At 47.1% G+C, this 19,527-nt stretch overlaps 1 pseudogene; it reads left to right on the top strand.

The window, feature by feature from the left end:
• The first annotated feature begins 3,468 nt into the window (after positions 1 to 3,468).
• Positions 3,469 to 4,042, top strand: LOC137749783 (translocon-associated protein subunit gamma pseudogene; annotated as a pseudogene).
• Positions 4,043 to 19,527: the final 15,485 nt, after the last annotated feature.

Below are 19,527 nucleotides of genomic sequence, written 5' to 3'. Positions count from 1 at the left end.
CTCCCTGCCAGGGGATGCTTTGGGAGTCTTCCTCAAGCGGGGCACCTGAAGCGTTCCGCTGGCTGTGGGTCTGCAGAGGACTCGCTGTGCTTATCCAGCCTCATGGGAGGAGGAGAGGGTGGGAGTCAGGCCGGCGAGCCTCAGGACACTGCAGGATCTGCCTGCCTCACTGTCTTTCCTAAGGTGTGTCAGGCACTCGAGGCCCCTGATGGCTCCAATTGAAATCCTCTCTGTCACTGGGATGTCAGGTGAAAGACAGCTCTGTCCCTAAGTGAAGCCCTGGCTGGAAGCTTGACAGCCCCAGGTGGGAGGTGATCTTGCTGCTTAGTCACCCAAGGACAGACAGAACTGGTCACACCCTCCATGGCATCCTGCATCGTCTGGCCTGGCCTGTGCATCCAGGAGACTCAGTGGTCACAGGCCTTACAGATGGAACTTGTGTCTGATAACTGTCCCCCAAGCACCTCTGTATCAGTCGGGGTCAGCGGGAAGCAGACACATACTCCAACTAGGTTAACTCAAAGCGGGATGAATAAAAGGGCTATTTACAGCTGTGTGGACAAGGTGTAGGGAAATCGTAAGGGGTAGACCATTCCCCGGGGCTAGTAACAGTGCTCCCTTCCCCAGGTCCAAAGGGAAGGGGCAGGAGGAAGTACCAGATACTGGAGGCGGGTGGAGGGAGTCATGGAGAGAAAGCCGGGGACCAGAAGCTGGGTCCCTTGGCTGAGAGACACAGCCAGACCTAGGCAAGTTTGCAGAGAGGCAGCTGGGGAGAATCAGTACCCTGACTGCACTCTCCTTCCTTCCTCTGGTCCTCTGCCAGGACTCCCTGCTGGTCAAGCCTGACCAGAGGGCGAGGGAGCCTGTTGATGTGGTCCATACAGGCAGAGGAAGGAGGGTGAGTGGAGCTGGAGGGAAAATGAGAGATGTCCGTGTTCCTCTGGGGGTAGTCCTGCCCTGGGCACAGGGTCCAGAACTAGATCAGACACAGTCCTTGTCTCCAAGGGCCTCTCAGTGACATGAGAGTGGGGCCAAAGTGACATCCAGTAGGGTTAGTGCTGGGATAGAGGGATGAACAAATTGCACAGGCTTTCTGGTTGTGTGGACCATTAAACTGGGGAGGGGTGCAGAGGGGACGGATGGAGGGAGGGATGCTCGACTGCTCTCCCAAGTACACCCACAGTGGCATGTTTACAACATTTTTTAAGATGATGGGAGGATGTGAGAGTTTTCAGACTACACGGATAACAGCAGTCACACAGCCTCACAAGCTTCTTGTGGAGATTAAATAAGATCCTGCAGGGAAACTGCCTAGCACAGTACTTGGCATGTTGCAGGGGAGCTGCAAGCGGTAGCCCCATCACCATCTTTTGGCCTTTTGGCCTCATCAAGGTAGTCCAGTTAGCTCAACCAAGTTAACAAGCAAGGTAGGGGAGCATCTGGAATCTTGGCCCAGTGACTCTGTGATTTGTGTGGCTACCATTTTTTTTCCAAATGAATTCTTTTTTTTTCTCCTTTATTTATTTTTTAAAATATTTTATTTATTTGGTTGCATCAGGTCTTAGCTGTGGCACGTGTGCTCCTTAGTTGTGGCAGGCGGGCTCCTTAGTTGTGGCATGCGAACTCTTAGTTGCGGCAGTGGGATCTACTTCCCTGACCAGGGATTGATCCTGGGCCCCCTGCATTGGGAGCGTGAGATCTTAACCACTGCGCCACCAGAGAAGCCCCTGTGTGACTACCATTTATTTATTTAGTGCTTGCTCTGTACCACACACTGTGCTAAACGCTTTACATGTATTATCACAACTTTTATGGTGGGGGGGGGGATATGTGGCTAATATTATTTATTCATTTTTCTTCCTCTTGTGCCTCTTGTGATGGTTTAAAACCGTGCGTGCAAATTCTTTGGCCCTCTTCCCATTGAGAGGTGGGGGTCTGTGTCCCCTGCCCTTGAATCTGGGCTGTTTTTAGTAACTTATTTGTAACCAGTACAGTGCGGTGGAATTGATGCTGCATGACTTTGGAGGATAAGTCAGAGAAAGCCATGCAGCTTCCACCTGGTCTCTTGGGACATGTAGCTGGGGGAAGCCAGGCATCCCATGAGGAATCCAGCTACGCTGAGACGTCCGTGCCGGGGCGGCCACATGTGGGCACTTTGGTCCAGCCCAGATGACTGCCAGCATTATGTGCCAGCCATGTGAGGGAGCCATCCTGGATGTCCAGCCCGGCTGAGCCTTCAGATGACTGCAGCCTCAGCTGCCACCTGACTACAACCCCTGGAGAGAGTCCAGCTAAGCCCTCCCCAAACTCCTGACCAGTAAAGTCACAAGTGAAATAAAATGGCTGGTGTGGGCCGCTAAGTTTTGAAATAAATTTTTATACACTGCTGGTAACTGGAACACCTCCCCGCTCTTTCCATTCCCCAGACTGACTTTATACCTGGCCATGTGATTGATTTTGGCTATTGGGATGTGAGTGGATCCCAACCAAAAGTTTGAAATGTGCGCAAGTGATTTGGCCAGCCCTCTCTTACACTCCTGTGATTAATCACGGAAAGATCACACCCCAGATACCTGCTTCCTTTCATCCTAAAATGAAAAAGACCTGAACTCAATCTACAGCCTGAAGCAGAGCTGCCCCAGATGACCTTCAGTGCTGTGAGTGAGAAATAAATGCTTGTCGAGGTAAACCACTGGGATTTGGGTGTTGTTTGTTAGCCCAGATCATCACAGTAATAGCTGACTAAGATAAGATTGGTGACAATGCTGTTATTCCCTTTCCCAGATGGTAAAACAAAGCATAAAAAGATTAAATGAACTGCTCAGGGCATAGCTAGAAAGGAAGAGTCTGCAATTGTAACTCTCTTTTAACCATTGTCTCTGGAAAGTCACATACACGAATATGTAATGAACGGACCCAAATGTGTATCCAGCATCCCCGCTCAGTCCCTGCCTGGGCATCTGTGGTAACTTCAGTTCCTGGAGCAGCTGAGGACACTGCAGGTGAATAAATAGCCACTGAAAACCTGTCTTCCAGTGTCTAAAGCCTCAACCATGAAACCTCAGCTGGATAGTCTATTATCCTTCCCGGAGCACAGAAGAGGTGGCCAAGTGCTTGGAAATATCTAAAAGCTCTGCTGCAGCCTAAACACATAAGGAAAGCAGGCAGCAATCTCCTTCATTCTTCCTCCTCTGGTCTCAGAGGTAGGGCATGTTTTAAAAGCATTATGAATTTATACACATTTTGATGCATTCAGAGTTGGCGTAAAATCTGTTTGTGTCCATGGCTGTGTTTGGCTGTGTGTGTGTGTGTGTGTGTGAGCGTGTGTTGCATCACAAAAGAACAATTGGGAGAAAGTGGCTAAAGAGGGGTCGTTAGCAGATACGGTGGCCGCAGGGGTGGTGCCAGAGGCCTCTGCCCGGCTCGGCGCCTGACTTGGCCCTCCCGTCTCGCGGCTGCGGTTTCACCATGGCTCCCAAAGGCGGCTCCAAGCAGCAGTCCGCGGAGGACCTGCTCCTGCAGGATTTCAGCCACAGCCTCTTGGCCAAGTCCTTGGTGCTCTTCTTCGGGAACGCCTTCATCGTGCCCGCCATCCCCGTCTGGCTATATTGGCGAATATGGCATATGGATCTTATTCAGTCTGCTGTTCTGTATAGTGTGATGACCCCAGTAAGCACTTATTTGGTAGCCTTTGCATACAAAAATGTGAAATTTGTTCTCAAGCACAAAGTAGCACAGAAGAGGGAGGATGCTGTTTCCGAAGAAGTGACTCGAAAACTTTCTGAAGCTGGTGATAGAAAGATGTCTCGGAAGGAAAAAGATGAAAGACTCTTGTGGAAGAAGAATGAAGTTGCTGATTATGAAGCTACAACATTTTCCATCTTCTATAATAATAACACCCTATTTCTGGTCTTGGTCATTGTTGCTTCCTTCTTTATATTGAAGAACTTCAACCCCACAGTGAACTACATTTTGTCCGTAAGTGCTTCCTCGGGCCTCATCGCCCTCCTGTCTTCTGGCTCCAAGTAGACCACGTCAGCTTCCCCCCGGCCGCCCTGGCTTTGTATCTGTGGGTGGCCTGTGGTATATGGAAAAGTAGCAGGGTGGTCAGGGTGGAAGACACACAAGCTGTTTTTATAAGTCAGGAGTTTGAGGGTTTGAAAAACCCAACAAAATGTAATTCAATATTTGTTTATTGGCTCTTTTTTTTTTTTTTTTTTGACAGATTGTTGAAATTAAGTGAATTGAAAGGAAAAAAAAAAAAAAGAAAGTGGCTAAAGAGACTGGGCCTTGGAGTCAGTCAGTCCTGGATTTAAATATGACACCCTCCACTGTGTGACCTTGGACAAGTTTTGCAACCACTCTGAGTCTTAGTTCCTTTATCTTTTTTTTTTTTTTAATTAATTAATTTATTTATTTTTGGCTGTGTTGGGTCTTCGTTTCTGTGCGAGGGCTTTCTCTAGTTGCGGCAAGCGGGGGCCACTCTTCATCACGGTGCGCGGGGCCTCTCACTATCGTGGCCTCTCCCGTTGCGGAGCACAGGCTCCAGACGCGCAGGCTCAGTAGGTGTGGCTCACGGGCCCAGTTGCTCCACGGCATGCGGGATCCTCCCAGACCAGGGCCCGAACCCGTGTCGCCTGCATTAGCAGGCAGACTCTCAACCACTGCGCCACCAGGGAAGCCCAGTTCCTTTATCTTATAAGTAGGAGGCAGTAATATCTGAGTAAGGAATGGGATTGGCCTCCATGAAATAATGTCTATAAGGCACCTACCATCTTGTAGGGGCTCAATGAACACATGCATCCTTTTCCCCTCTTGTCATCTCTTATGAATAGTGACTTACAAATTGTGGATCGTGGGACTTGATGAGGACTTTCTGTGAACTCTGCTGACATTGGGGGAGCCGCCCCCACTAGGGATGGAGCAGGAGAGAGCTCCTTTGCTGACTGGGACCTGGGTCCTGCAGCTCTGACTCTATAAGTCTGCACATCCTCTGACTAAACACCAGAAGTCATTGTGGTACAGAGAAGAAAGGGCTTAAACTAGGAGACATTTGAGCCTGGGTTGAAACCCTGTCTTTATGATTTATTAGCTGTGTAACCTGGATAATTAATTAAACTTTCTATGCCTTGTTTATTTTCTTCTGTGTAAAATGAGCGTAATTATCTGTATCCTGCTTCTCAACATATTATCTGTGCTCAGCATGGTGCCAGCCACCTAGTAAATGTCATGAGGATCAGACAGAGTAACACATGAGTAATTGCCCAGCACATAGTAGGTACTCACTTAACACTGGCTTCCCTGCTGGTACTGTTGGTATAATGGCAGGACTTTTTTTTTTTTTTTTTTTTGGCCACGCCACGCGGCGTGCTGGATCTTAATTCCCTGACCAGGGATCGAACCTGGGCCCCCTGCAATGGAAGCACAGAGTACTAACCTCTGGATCGCCAGGGAATTCCCAAGGCAGGACCTCTCAAAGCAGGGAGCTCAAGAAATTTTAACTGAATCTGAGTCATTGCTGTAATAGCACTTTTAGAGCACTTTGATTACGTTTTGAGGAAGCTTGGGGTCTGGAGTCTATAACTGGGCATTTGCAGAATCTGGCTCTGTCTGCCTTAAGAGACATGCCTGTCTCCTCTCTTTAGCACCTCCTATCCCCATGCCTCCTTCAACCTGAGGGTATTTACATATGTTGTTCCTGTTGCTGTGAGTGCAGAAGTCATCATCATCCTTGTCAACGCCATTAACATCATTATCACCATCATCATTCTCATAATGACCATCAACAATATCATGATCATCACCATAATCACCACCACCATCACCACTACCATCATCCTAACAGCATCATTTTAATCATCACCACTACAACCACAGTAACTATTACTGGTACTCCCACTGTTTATGAAGTCCTTACTCTGTACTGTACTATCTACTGTAAATGCTTTGTCTTATTGAATCTTTATAACAAATCTCTAAGGTAATTGCTATCTCCATTTTGCAGTCAAGGCAACCAAGACATGCAAGGGTGAAATAATTTGCCCCAGGTTAACCATCGGTGGGGATATGATTCAAATCCAAATAATATTACCCCTAGGCTAACTTTCTTAGCTTGTAAGTAGAACTACTCCTTCTCTCCATCTTTTACCTAGTTAACCCACCCTTCAAATCTTGGCTCAAATGTCGTATCCTTGGAAGTCTTCCTTGACTGCCTTCACCACCATTGTAAGCACACAGAGCTCCTTTGAAATATTCTTCACACTGTTTATCATGGTTTGTAATTTTGCCTTTATTTGTGTAGTTATTGGATTAATGGCTGTCTCCTCCAAGCTCCATGAGGGACAATGGGCATTGTGTCTTCTTTTTGTGCTGTCTTATGCCCCGCATCCAGAGAGGTGAGGCTCAGAGTCAGAAGTCTACCGTATTGTTGGATGAATGAACCCTGCCTCTATCATTAGCCTCACTATGGTCCTGCTCCCTGGTTCTCTGGTCTTTCTAAGTCAAATTGCTTTCTAACACATCTTTTGCTGGGCAATCTGGGCTCTAGCTGAAGCAAGTGACATCCTCCTCCTTGGATGGATAATCACCATTATCTAGGTAGACTCCAAAACTTCTCCAAAATTGGCTCAGAAACAGGGGGTCATTGAGAGTGGACAAGTTGGGGGTGAGGAGAATCAGGAAGCAGGGAGACCAGGCTGTTGTCATAAGAGAGACCTACCAAAGAGGCCATGGATGGATGACCCTCAGTGCCAGTGGTGGCATTGGGAACCAGAGTCAGCAACAAAGCTAAAAAATGTCCTAAGGCAGAAATGGCTAGTCCTAGTGTCTGGATGGGTGTGGGATACCACCAGTTGCTCTAAGATGTCAACTTTGGAAGAAGAATACAGCATGATGATATCTACAGCCTTGATGGGCATCCCAGTCTTATCTCCCTGTGGACGATGGGCTCTTTTCTGTGTCTTGCTTGTGCATATTTCTTTCCTCTGCCTGCAGTGCCCTTTCCTGCCTGTTTCTACCTGGAAAACTCCTACTCACCTTCCAAGACTCAGATTAAAGGACATTTTTGCAGATGTTGTTGCTGGCTCAGGGCTGCCACCACATCTTGGTCAGATCTATTCTAAACCATGTGCCAAACTGAGTTGTCATCACATGTGTATGTGCCCATTTGCACCATCACTATGAGTTCTTTGGGAGCAAGCTTGGTTACGTCCTTCTTCTTTCCCTTCATCTCAGATGTATCCTCCCCTCCCCTCTCTTCCTTTTCCTCCCCCACTATCTATCCAACTCCTACAATGCTGTAATGTGACATGTTCTCTATTAATTATCAGAACAACAACAAAGGGAGACAGAGGGGTCAGGGGAGCAGGGGAGGGGGGCTCTGACTTGGCTAATGACATCTTTAGCTGAGGTCAGGTCTTGCAGCAAGAGGAGCAGGAAGTCTTTAAGAGAGCCAACACCCCTTCCTTTCCACCTGGATCTCTTGACACCAACTATTTGGTTTCCTGACACACTGCAGTTCACCACGCCTGACTTTGAATTCAGATCGTCACATCACTTGTATGGAGTGAGCAGACCAGAAAGTGGGTGTAACGATGAAAGTGCCCCTGCGTGTGGGTTTCTTTTTCTTAACTGTGTTATTTATAGTGGAAACGAGAGGAGCAGTGGGCGGTGTGCAGCTGGCCTCCCACCCAGCCCTCTGCTGCAAATGCCTCCCGAGTGGGGGAATCTGGGAGGGGAGGGGGCTGGGTGCTGCACCCGCTCATCTGATGACATGATCACTTTAGTGCTGCAGCTCCGTTAGACTCTTGGCATTGAGCTTGGTGTTAGAAGTTGGGGTACCGCACATAGTCTGGAAAAGGCCGCCAAATACCCCTGGGTTCTTTGACCATCTTGCCTCTTAAGACTCAGTGCTGGGACCATAGGGACCTGACCACAGACCACCCAGCAACTTTCTCTTCTTCTGGTTCTTATCTCTTCTTGGTTAAGTTACTTAACCTCTCTTTGCCTCATTTTTTCTCACTGTCAAATGGGGATTGTGATAATACCTACCTCACAGCATTGTGGTGAGTATGACATGATGTAACATATGGAAATTACTTACAGCAGTGCCTATCACATAATAAGGGTTAGCAACACTGACTACCATTCCACTATTATTATTGCTGCTGTCATTTAAACTTTTTTGCATTGATTGGGTTCTTGTTCTTGTTCTTGTTCTTCCAATCAAGAAGATCTTGGCCAGCCTCGTACCTTTTCTTTGTTCAAGTTTTACCCCAGTGTCACCTTCTTGGAGAGGCCTTCCCTGACTCCCAAATCCAAAATAGTAACCCCACCCTGCCACTCGCAAAACTCTTCATCTCATCATGACGTGCCATCTTTACAGCACCTGTCCTACTTCACGTTCTTTGCAGGGCATGTGGGATCTTAGTTCCCTGACCAGGAATCGAACCTATGCCCCCTGCATTGGAAGCGCGGAGTCTTAACCACTGGACCGCCAGGGAAGTCCTATCACATTCTTATTCATGTATTTATTTATTGCGTCTCCCCATCCTGGAATGTAAGCACCCTTGCCTTCTTTACTACAGCCTCCCAGGTGCTCAGCACAGGACTCTGCACCCGGAGGATCTCAATAATTATTATTACTTGACTGTCTTCATCAGACACCTTCTGCCTTGTCCTGAACTTCTGTAAGCTTGGTTCCAACAGTTGAGCCTCCCAGGAGGGAGAAATTGAGACTGGATGACATTGTTTTTTGATATTCACTGCACTCCTTCCCTTCCACCCCTTGGTGGAGCCTTTGTTGCAACTTTTCAGTGAGTGTGTCCTATTGTTGTTTTACTCTCAGGACCAGACTGGAAATACATCATACTGAAGTGTGAATGATTGATACAAAGTACCACCTTCTCCCAAGAGATCAAACTTGACTTCATTCCATGCTCTCCATCCTTACAAGGAAAGATGTGAGGATGGTGCAGGGCTAAGAGGTGAGATGGTGCTGATTCCACTTCCTCTAATTAGCTGTGATCCTGGACATGACACTTGACCTCTCTGAGCCCCGGTATCCTTATTTTTAAAATGTGCTGTTTCCCGTGTGAGATGGTTGTGAGTGTCAGATGTAATCTCTGTGTCTGAAAATGCTTGTCTTTTAGAAAATGCTCCCTGTGTAAGCTGTTATTGTTGTTTATCACAACAGAAAATAAGAGGAGTGACTGAAGTGAGTGACAAGTTGAATAGAAACTGGCAATGTGCCTCAGGGGAATCCTTGTCCCCCGTCTCTTTATCACCACTCAAATCCTGGGCTGCCTGAGATACGATCCTAGAGCATCTGCTCTCCCCCAGCTCCAATCCTGCCCTTCTGCCCTCACTCTTAGTATGGCTTTGACAAGGAGCCCCAGGTCTGACAAATTTAGGGAGACAAGAGATGCAGAGATGAGTTTTTTTTTAGAAATTTCATGTAATGTCTGAAACATTTATATTAACATATTTCCATACAAATAACCCAATGAAAGTTTAGTATTAGTTGTTTTGTTTGTTTGTTTTTTTATACTGCAGGTTCTTATTAGTCATCAATTTTATACACATCAGTGTATACATGTCAATCCCAATCGCCCAATTCAGCACACCACCATCCCCACCCCACCGCAGTTTTCCCCCCTTCGTGTCCATATGTCTGTTCTCTACATCTGTGTCTCAACTTCTGCCCTGCAAACCGGTTCATCTGTACCATTTTTCTAGGTTCCACATACATGCGTTAATATACGATATTTGTTTTTCTCTTTCTGACTTACTTCACTCTGTATGACAGTCTCTAGATCCATCCACGTCTCAACAAATGACTCAATTTCGTTCCTTTTTATGGCTGAGTAATATTCCATTGTATATATGTACCACAACTTCTTTATCCATTCCTCTGTTGATGGGCATTTAGGTTGCTTCCATGACCTGGCTATTGTAAATAGTGCGGCAATGAACATTGGGGTGCATGTGTTTTTTTGAATTATGGTTTTCTCTGAGTATACGCCCAGTAGTGGGATTGCTGGGTCATATGGTAATTCTATTTTTAGTTTTTTAAGGAACCTCCATATTGTTCTCCATAGTGGCTGTATCAATTTACATTCCCACCAACAGTGCAAGAGGGTTCCCTTTCAGAGACGAGTTTTGTGTAAAGTCTCAAAATCAAGTCTCCCTTCAGTCTCTTTCTAGGCACTGGACCCCACCCGGCCTTTCTCTTGCCCTCATCATCCCTTCCTGAATCCCTGAGAAGCCTGAATTCCTTTTCTACTCCTTCCCCTTGCTACCTCGGTCCAAGCTTAGCTGCCTTGGTCTGAGCTCCTGTCTCCCCCCCACCCTCCAACAACCAACAGCTTCTCTAATCAAGCTGTGTCCCACCGCTAAGCTTCCACCTCCCCTCCCCACATCTAAAGCTTCTTCCATTCTTGAGCAGCCCCTGAGACTGTGGATGGGCGCAGGACAGACTAGGGACGTGAGTGTTCAAGCCATGCTCTCTATGGCGAAGATAGTATTACCTGAGCTTGGGAGGGTGTGTGCCATGAGCCTGATTTCCTGGGTCCAGATCTGGCTCTGGTGCTGACTAGTTCTGTGACCTTGAACAAGTTTCATCTCCTCCTTGTGCCTCAGCTGATTCATCTGCAAAATGAAGATAATCACTGAACCCACCTCAAAAGGTTTTTATGAGGATTAAAATGGATTTATTCATGTAAAGCATCTAGAATGATACCTAGCAGAGAGTAAGTGCCTAGTGAATGTTGGCTTTTTTTTCTTTTTTATCATTAATAAGGAGTCAACTGCTTCCTTATTGGCAAATTCCAGTCAAAGGTGACCTCAAATTTGAGATGGTTCCCCAGGTCAGGTCCCTTTCTCCCTAGACCATGCCTCTACCCTTAGAACGTTCCCATGTAAAGTGTGTGTAGGACAAGTTTCTGGCCCTAATTCTTTTCCCCTTCCTGTAACCATGTTCTTTGCCAGGCAGTTTTGCAGTTGCTCCCCTAAAAGCAGATGCAGGTCCCCGCCCTTTGGGTTGAGGCTCAGCTACATGACTTGTTTTAGCTCAAGGCTGTATGGGCAGAAGTGGACCACTTCATACTGTGCTGTCAGTGTTACTGAAAAAGGGCTCACTGCCCAACATGCGTAGAAGCCAATACTATGGTACCAACTTTTGAGAAAAGAAAAACCTTTATTGTGAGGTCAACTGGCAAGGAGACAGGAGGCACAGCTCACACCTGTCTACCCAGTCTGTGGTTCGGTCAAGTTTTTATGAGTTAGGGGAGGAGGGTTAGTGTGTGGAAGTGCTGGTGGGGCAGGTTTGTCTTGGAGGGCTTTGGAACTCAGCCGTATATGGGAAGATGTGGTAAAGGGGCTTCAGCACCGGACCTTCCTGGACAGCGCTTCTGAATGAGTTCTGGCATTCAGGTTCCAATCATGTCCCGGTTGTTTGGTTCCATAGAGGGGAAGGATTTTGGTTCTGGGTATTATTTGATGTCATGACTTGTGGTTTTGTTCTGTTGTCTCTGAAGAACAACTCAGTATCTTGTTAGAAACAGGATAGGGCCAGCTTGGGCTGGTTCTGCAGTTACATGAGGACCCTTGGGTGTTTTTGCTTGCTCTCTCATGCCTCTGCCATCATCGTGGAAAGAGCCTGGCTCACCACCTGGTCTGAGGAAGATGAGAGACACTGGAGACCATGTGGAACAGACCTGAATCTGACCTTCAGCCTACAGCTGCCTATTTATGCAAGTCCTAGCCCAGCCCAGCCAGGTCAAGATCAGCCGAGCCCGCAGCCAACCCAGAGATGCATGAGCAAAATAAATGCTTATTGTTGTACATGACTGAGATTTGTGGTTGTTGGTTAGACAGCAATAGCCGACAGATATACCTGGTGAGTGGTGGGGAACTGCCCTGTTATTGTTGACTAGGCTTGGGCCCCCAAACCCAGAACAGGGAATGGCAGATGAGCTGGGCTGGACCATGTGGAGCACCCGTTTGCCTTAAACTAGTTAAGTCGGATTGAAATAGGCTGTCACGGCTGCCCGTCTCTCCTTAGTCCTCACCTTGTTCCATCCAAATCTGAGCCTTTGGTCTCTGCACCAGGGTTGCCTGTAGGAAATAAGCAGAAGAGACCAGGAGATGGTCAGACAGGTTCTGATGGAGCAAGTTTTGCCCAGCAGAGCACCTGCTCTACAAGAATGGGCTCTGGGGGCTTCCCTGGTGGCGCAGCGGTTGAGAGTCTGCCTGCCGGTGCAGGGGACACGGGTTCGAGCCCTGGTCTGGGAAGATCCCACGTGCCGCGGAGCGACTGGGCCCGTGAGCCACAATTTACTGCGCCTGCGCGTCTGGAGCCTGTGCTCCGCAACGAGAGAGGCCGCGAGAGTGAGAGGCCCGCGCACCGCGATGAAGAGCGGCCCCCGCTCGCCGCAACTGGAGAAAGCCCTCGCACAGAAGCGAAGACCCAACGTAGCAATCACTCACTCACTCAATCAATCAATCAATCTTAAAAAAAAAAAAAAAAAAAAAAGAATGGGCTCTGGTTTGCTTTCGCTGCCCTGGCTATTCAGGTAAAAGAGAGAGAGGAGAGGAAAAAACAACACGCATCTGAAAGCGAGGTGACCCCTGCACTAGAATGTGTGGCCTGGTCAGTGTCTTAGAGTGCAGCCCATGCATTGAGATACCACCCTTCCCTGCAGGTGAGATGGAGTGAGGGAGGAGAAGGGAAAGGTGGGATTCTGTATATTTACTCCCCTTCCTCATCACTCTTTCCCCATAACACACTTTATTTATCTATTTTGCATAGTACTTGTCTTTACCTGAAATTATATATTTATTAGTTTATTTGCTGGTATCTATCTTCCATTACTAGCATGTGAGCAATATGAGGTCAGCAACCTGATTTGTTTTTTCAGGGCTGTATACCCATTGCCTGAAATAATAGCTGGCACAGGGTAGATGATCAATAAATGTTTGCTGAATGAATGAACGAATTTATGCATTGGGCCCTGCTGTAGCATGTCAGCCTAGTCACTGTTTAATCCTTGCCCCTTTACCTTCGCCTAGCATGTCCTCGCCCGTACTTGCAGGAACTAGAAGACATTAACCAGGAGGCCCATTCTTTGACTCAGAAATTGCCCCAGTCTGAGACATATCTGGGGTCTGGAACCTGCTCTCCATCTGCACCCCTGGACTCTATCTTGTTCAGTTTCAGGCCTAGACCACTTCGTACTGCCGATCTGATTTGGACCCAGCCCTCTTCTGGACCTACTCCACTTTTGGTTTGGCTGTCTAGAGAGCTAACCCAGAGCACAGCATCTCTGCTCCCAGCCAGGTCCAGGACACGGGCCCCCAGGCAGAGAAATGTCCTCTGCCCATCTTGCTCATCTGGTGGGGATATTGACAATCTCCTTCCTTATAGCAGGACCATGGATAGACCAGTTGCAGAGATCCATCAGCCTATGTGATGATAATCCTTACAGTTTAGTCTCTTCAAAGTCTTTGCCAACTTATTTTTATTGTTTTTAGCTCATTCTGTTCCCATTTGCTCCTGTAGTGATCATGCAAATGCAGCAACTTCTATGCAAATGGACTCTGTTTGCAAAGATGTCTCTGTCAAATGCCTGGAATGCTTTGTCTCACTGCTCTGGGAAGGACTGCTTGACTCCAGGGTTCAAAACAAAACCAAAAAATTTCCAGGTGGAGTGTTGGCTGAGCTCCATGATTGCTGCTTGTGTTCAATCAACATTCCTCAACTGCAGCTGCTGAGGGGGGCTGGGGGTCCATCCTTTGCTATTTGAATTCTCCAAGTTCACATAGGTTTGAGCTACAGTTTGTAACTGCTGCCTTTAACTTACTATTCTCAGCCTCCGGTTTCCTTTTGACTTACGGCTGGAGTCTTTGAGTCTCTATTCAGAGGTACCGTATACTTGCCCATTCCAACATCTTATATCTGGCCAGAGTCACTGGTACATGACTACATGGGCGTTTAGCAGAAGCTTATGTTTCTGCTAATGAGTCTTCTTTGCAAATGAGTCTTCTCCCAGCTCATGGCCCAAAGCTCAATAAATGTTTGTGAGGGAGAATAATAACGATAATCACTAACGATTTTTGAGCTCTTGGTATGTGCCAGGCACCATGTTAACCATTTAACATACTCATTTTTCATAGCACTCCATGTTACCAAACAGAGTTCGTGTACCTGACACACACTGAGGCCAAATAAACCGCAACACCGGGTCTGGAGCAGAGAAAGGTTTATTGCAGGGCCAAGCAAAGAGAAAGGGAGGCTTGTGCTCAAAAACCCAGAACTCCCTGATGGTTTGTGTGGAGAAGTATTTACAGGCAAAATTTGGGGTGAGAGCTGCAAGTTGTGTGGCTTTCTTCTGAAATTGGTTGGTGGTGAGGTAACAGGGTGATGCCCCAGGAATCTTGCACTCAGCCTGAAGTTGCCACTCCACCTGGGTGGGGATCTTAATTCAGCAGAAGAGCTCAAAGATATTGTCATGAATATTCCTTGAGGAGGAACCAGGACCCTGTCCCAAGGCTGCACTGTTGTTTCTTGACTGCTCCTCCCTTGTTTCTGCAGCTCCTCCCTTCCCTGATTAGCAACTGTTCAGACCTGTCCTTTGGAACTCAGGGAAGGTCATGGAGGCTGAATGAAGCCTACTTCCTACAAACAAGAAACGGGGGTCACACGCAGATGTAGAGAATGGACTTGAGGACACGGGGAGGGGGAAGGGTAAGCTGGGACGAAGTGAGAGAGTGGCATGGACATATACACACTACCAAATGTAAAGTAGATAGCTAGTGGGAAGCAGCCGCATAGCACAGGGAGATCAGCTGGGTGCTTTGTGACCACCTAGAGGGGTGGGATAGGGAGGGTGGGAGGGAGACACAAGAGGGAGGGGATATGGGGATACACACACACACACACACACACGCACACACACACACACGCATAGCTGATTCACTGTTATACAGCAGAAACTAACACACCATTGTAAAGCAATTATACTCCAATAAAGATGTTAAAAAGAAAAAAGTTATAAGTAAAAAAAAAAAAGAAACGGGGGTCACAGAAAGGATTTGTACCTGGGAGCCCCACAGGATCCTGCTTGGTTTCACCCATTTTACTGATGAGGAAACAGAGGCAGGAAAAGGTTCAGTCACATGTTCTGGATCTCACAAGAGGTGAGAGGTGGAGCTAGGATTTGAATCTGGGTCAAAACCTTTTCTTGCAACCACTACCTTCTCTGAAGGCAACCAGGATGCAGGAGGTGCAGGTATCAGGTGCTGTCGACAACTGAATCTTTAAGACAGTTGAAACCGTAACCAGAGAGTGAGTTCTGAGCCCTGGCAAGGGGCATCTTGGCAGGCAGCTCTCATCTCATGGGCTCTCCATGACTGGGGATAGCATTACTTCACAGGTTTATCATGAAAATCAAGTGGCACAATGTATTTAAAGCCTTTCGCCCGTAAACATTGGCACATAAACATTGGTTTTCCTGGTTCTGCCCTTTTTCTCTTGAGCTCTCTCTAAATGACACATCCTTTGTGTTGGGTTCAGCCCCTTGTCCTTTTCTTGGACACTGACTTTGGTCCTGCCGCACATATGGCAGACAGACTAGAGAGAGGAAGGGAATAGCTCCTGACTCCCCATGGCAGGAAAGGTGGTGAGGAACTCAGAGGAGGGCAAAAAAGACCATCTGAGGGGTTGAAACAATAGCCATGGAGAAGGGTGAATAATGGCAGAAAGGAAATGAGGGGAGGGTGACGGTGCCGTCTTTACTTACAGCTCTGTTTTATCAGCCAGAAATGCTACAGACCAATATTTCTGATATTCCCAGCTAGAGAAAGTTCCAGTGTAATATCTTGGTCCAATGGCCAGATGTCCATGACTTCCACTAAAATGAATAAAGGAATCTCCCCTGGCCCTCCCGCCACGCCCCTCTCAGCTTTTCACTGTTTCCAGCAGAGCTCTGTCCCCAAAAAGACATCTCTCCCCACCTGGAGTTAGAAGTGGACTGGATTGAAATTTGGCTGCATCAACTCCCAGCTCATGGGATCTTGGGAGGGTCTTGACCACTCTGGACATCATTTCCCTCATTCTCAAAATGAGGATAATTATAGCTACTAATGAATGTGGTTGTGTGATGGTGGAATCGGGAGCAGGTGATGAATGTGAAAGATACAAGCATAATACAGAGCCTGAAAAGCATCCAACCTTCAACCTCCGGTTATTTCTCACCATAGCAGAACAGGTGTCCCTTTTCATTTCAGGGGAAATCTGAACATTTTCTGTCTTGTATCTCTTAAAACACATGAAAAACCCCTTGATTTTTTTTTTTTTTTTTTTATCCTCCTTCAGTTTTAGAATGAGACGTCTCTACCCTGTCTCTTCTCTCATCAGCACTGCATTTTCTGCTGAACTGTGCCTTTCAAGGATGCTCTCTGGTTCCTTGCCTCCTTCTCTACACCCAGCCAAGCACCCAGAGTAAACATCTGAATGAGGTTCAGGGTATGTTTATTCTGAGGACAGAATAAAAATTCTGTTTATTATAAGGACGCCTGTTTTATTTTATGCATTTCCTTGTGCCCTTCTACTTTCTGTAGGAAACTTGTCCTTCACAAGGACTCTGACTTGGGACTTAGGCTTCATACCTGATATGAGGACAGATCAGATTTTAGGAGGGAAAACTAGTGGTAACAAAAGGAAAGACCACGTGGGAGGGCTAAGATGAATTTTTATCTATGACTTTCAGTAATGACAACTTATTTTCCTTAATGTGCAATATGAAAAGAAAATGGTCTTTACACACCTGAGCATTCACAGTTTTCAATAGCAACACATATTACTGCTTCATGGGTATGTGGTCTGATGTGTTCTTTTTTGCAAACAGGGATGAGTGGAGACCTTTCAAGCTTGCCCTCCAGTTTGGGTGTGACTCAGAAAGCTCTCTGGTCAGCAATCTGTCACGTTCTGTCAGCTTCATGTTTTAATTTTATTCAAATTAAGCATTTAAAGCTCAAAAACAGAATTAGTTCCATTCTATTTCAATCACAATGATTCAAACCTGCTGATGGGATTCTTGGCCATCAGGTGGATGAGTCTTGCCCATCCCTGGCTGCCCATTAAAATCATCTGTACAGCTTTGGAAAAACACAGAGGTCAGGGCCCCGCTCCCTAGGACTTTTATCCATTCCCTCTATGGTGGGGCTTGGGAATCTGAATCCACAGCAGATTCTTATGTGCAGCCAAGATTTAAGACCATGGGGGTGGACATTGGAGGTATGAGTTGCTACTGCCTTACAATTTTATCGCTATTCCCCATGGAATAATTTCTATTTAACAAGACAATAAGGCAAGCTACACTTAAGGCAGCATTTAGCCAGTGCCTGATGTTGGTATCTAGAATATAGGAGACAAGAGACAACTGGTCCAGGCACCTGTTTTATTGTCTCAAAGCAGTGTGACCTTGGGCAAGTCACTTTCCTTCTCTGGGCCTCAGCTTCCCAATCCTTAAAGTGGGAGGGTGGAATGAGATCTTTTCTGAGTCTTCCAGTGTTGACACTAACCACTGCTGAGTTTCTACTGGAGAGACATTTTGCTGTTTGGTGGGGGAAGCCCCGTCCTCCCTGCCAGTTCTCTTTTTTTTATAAAAAGAAAACGTTATCAGTAGGAGGAGGGAGAGGAAGTATCTGGTGACATGGAGGAGTCTGGGCTGCAGAGTTAGCCCTGGGGTGACTCCAGAATTGACAAGAGGCTCTCAAATAGGTGCTTGTTGTCTTTTGATGAATCTCAGATGTCACCAAGAATCATCCTGGTTCTTACTGGATGCGAGCACTTGGAATTCCAGATGTGGGTAGAGTGGACAGCTGGCTTTGGGAAAAGAGGCTCCTCTCTCCTTAGATGAGATGACCAAGCTCATGAGCCACTAGAGGACAGAGGATCCAGAGACCTGAGAACTAAAGTTCATGCTTTGTAAACTTTAATGCTGTGATGAATATGAATTATGACTACTTCTATTATTAAACCCCCACACTGTTAACTGGTTCAAGTTTCAACCCCGCTAGGCCACTAATGGGCTGTGTGATCTCAGAGGAGAGAAGCACCCTCTCTGAGACACGGTTGTTTCCTTTGTAAAGTAAGAGGGTGGAACTGCCTGATCATCTAAAGCCTCTTCCTGCCTCCATCCGATAAATGGGATCAAAACATTGAAATTAGTGGCTGAACAATCAGAAATCTGGGGCTCACCTTTCAGAAAGAAAAAGGCCAGCTGGAAAATGGCATAATTAAAAGAGGGAAAGAAAACTCTCTCTCAAGAGGCTGCTATTTCACAAAAAGTCAGCCTGTCTGTGATATTCTGAGCAGCATATTACGAAGACAGGGAAGCACGCTGGATGCGTTGGAAGCCGAGCAGCAAGTGGTAAGTGGAGGTGTTTGAAACAGAAAAGTCTATTTTAAAAGACGGCTAATAAAGCTGGAGGAGGTGGCCTGCAGAGGGACACAGAGCCAGCATCCTGCTGCCAAGACCCCAGCCCTGCTGCTGAGCCCAGGGCCCTGGGCAGGAAGGAGAGGAGCAGAGGCTGGAAGCTGGGACCAGTTTCTGCCTGAGGAGAGCGGCACTCGGGCAGCAGAGAACTGCGCCCCTCCTGTGAACCCAGCTGGCTCTAGGGATGGGGTCATCGGAGGCATTTTCTAGGCCTGAACAGGAGCTGCACTGGTGCTGAGAAGCAGCAAAGGTGCAGCAGTTAAGAGCAGGGACCCTGGAGTCGGACTGCCTGCATTTGAATCCAGCTCTGTCACTTAGTAGCTGCGAGACCTTAAGAAACAACCTCTCTGTGTCTCATTTTCCTTATCTGCAAAACTGAATAACATTAGCTGATCATAGGGTTGCAGTGAGGATATGAGTTCAGATTTGTAAAGCACTTGGAACAGAGCCTAGGGGAGAGATAGAGAGAGGAGAAAGGGAGAGAGAAAGAGAGAGAGAAAAAGTGTCAATGTATGTCAAGCAGTTAGAACAGTTCCTGGAACATAGTACATACTTTTTTTTTTTTTAAATAAATTTATTTATTTATTTATTTTTGGCTGCGGCGGGTCTTCGTTGCTGCGCCCAGGCTTTCTCTAGTTGCGGTGAGCGGGGGCTACTCTTCGTTGCGGTGCGCGGGCTTCTCATTGCGGTGACTTCTCTTGCTGTGGAGCACGGGCTCTAGGGGCGCAGGCTTCAGTAGTTGTGGCTCGTGGGCTCTAGAGCGCAGGCTCAGTAGTTGTAGTTGCTCCCCAACATGTGGGATCTTCCCAGACCAGGGATCGAACCCGTGTCCCCTGCATTGGCAGGTGGATTCTTAACCACTGCGCCACCAGGGAAGTCCCATATTACATACTTAAGTAACGCTTTGGTTGTTATTATACCCAGACACAGGACTTATTTATTTATTCCTTCATCTATTCAGTCTTCGAGCAAACATTGGTCAAGGGTCAGTGACATCCCAGACTGCTGTGATATCTATATCTATCTATCT

Source organism: Eschrichtius robustus, chromosome 16, assembly GCF_028021215.1.
Source record: "Eschrichtius robustus isolate mEscRob2 chromosome 16, mEscRob2.pri, whole genome shotgun sequence".
NCBI classification, from domain to species: domain Eukaryota; kingdom Metazoa; phylum Chordata; class Mammalia; order Artiodactyla; family Eschrichtiidae; genus Eschrichtius; species Eschrichtius robustus.
This window is presented reverse-complemented; position numbering and strand designations above follow the sequence as displayed.